This window comes from Nicotiana sylvestris, chromosome 6, assembly GCF_000393655.2.
Source record: "Nicotiana sylvestris chromosome 6, ASM39365v2, whole genome shotgun sequence".
NCBI classification, from domain to species: Eukaryota; Viridiplantae; Streptophyta; class Magnoliopsida; order Solanales; family Solanaceae; genus Nicotiana; species Nicotiana sylvestris.
Genome location: NC_091062.1, coordinates 166,565,994 through 166,567,444, shown reverse-complemented (window position 1 = coordinate 166,567,444; position 1,451 = coordinate 166,565,994). Strand labels below are relative to the sequence as shown.

At 43.5% G+C, this 1,451-nt stretch overlaps 1 non-coding gene across 1 annotated transcript; it reads right to left on the bottom strand.

Moving 5' to 3' along the window:
- Window positions 1–577: 577 nt before the first annotated feature.
- Window positions 578–684, bottom strand: LOC138872218 (small nucleolar RNA R71). Its single transcript, XR_011400687.1, has one exon. It is a non-coding gene; the product is annotated as a small nucleolar RNA R71 (small nucleolar RNA).
- Window positions 685–1,451: the final 767 nt, after the last annotated feature.

The following is a 1,451-nucleotide window of genomic DNA, read 5'->3' as shown; positions in this document are numbered from 1 at the left end:
TTAATTGTTTATTTAGTCGAGCCTAACATTAATTGATTGTTGCTCGGATCTCAGGAACGTTGATTGAATGCGTAGGGTCAGAAGCCAAGACTGACTTCAAGGCTTTGATCCTGAACCTGAGAGAACATTTCATAGGAGGTTGAGGGAAGCAAGGGACACGAATAATATTTAGGCACTTGTTCAATTTCCTGTGGACATGGCAGAGAAGCAACCCATGGCTGTTTAGGAGGTGGCGATTCCCAGCATTGCAAATGTCACCTCCAGTATAGTGAAGCCCAGGATCACTGGGCACTTTGAGCTGAAACAGAGCATGATCCAGCTACTTCATGCAAATGGGCAGTTTATGGGTCTTCCACACGAGGATCCACAACAACATATTCTGAACTTCTTGGAGATTAGTGATACTTATATCACTAACGGGGTCACTCCAGATTATGTGAGGCTCACACTTTTTCCATTCTCTCTGTTAGGTGAGGCTAAGCGATGGCTAAAGGCAGAACCAGCTAATTCCATCACAACATGGAATGATTTGGCGAGAAAATTTCTGGCAAGGTTCTTCCCTTCAAGAAAAACTGCAAAAATCAGAAGTGAGTTAGTTGCCTTCAAACAGAATGCGGGAGAATCTTTATACTCAGCTTTGGAAAGGTTCAAGGGGATACTCAAAGATTGTCCTCATCACAATCAGACGAATGAAGTGTTAGCTCACACTTTCATAGAAGGGCTACATTCTGAATCAAAGATCGTGGTAGATGTTGTAGCTAGGGGTCAAGTGTTGGAGAAAAGCTTTGACGAGATATATGCACTATTGAACAAATTCTCCAAGAGCAATCCAAATTGGCAAGGAGAGATGGGCAGACACACAATGCAAAAGTCTGTAGGGGTTCTTGAGTTAGATGTCGTCTCAGCATTATCAATGCAGTTTTCTACGCTGACCAATCAAGTCAATCAGATGAACTTGATATCAGCAAGCAACAAGTACAACCGGTACAACAGGTTCAAGCTTTTTGTGAAATATGTGGAGAGGGGCACACGAGCGACATATGCCCCGCAAACCCAGAGTTTGTCTGCTTTATGGGTAATTCAAATAGGGGCCAAACAAACCAATATGGGAATACTTACAATCCCAACTGGAGGAACCACCCAAACTTCTCTTGGGGTGGAAACCAGGGTACTCAGAATCAATACAGGCCTCAAACACCTCAACAACAATATAGACTACCTCAGGTTGAACAACAAGCAAGTCCTACAAGTCACCTTGAAGACATGTTGAAAAAAGTGATGGCTGAACAACAAGCCCTCTCTCAAAAAGTGATGGCTGAATAGCAAGCCCTCGACACAACAATGAGAAATTTGGAGCGTCAAATAGGATAGCTTGCTAGTGCTCAAAACACTAGACCAGCTGGAGCTCTTCCAAGTGACACTGAAGCAAATCCTAGGGTGGCCCTTAATGT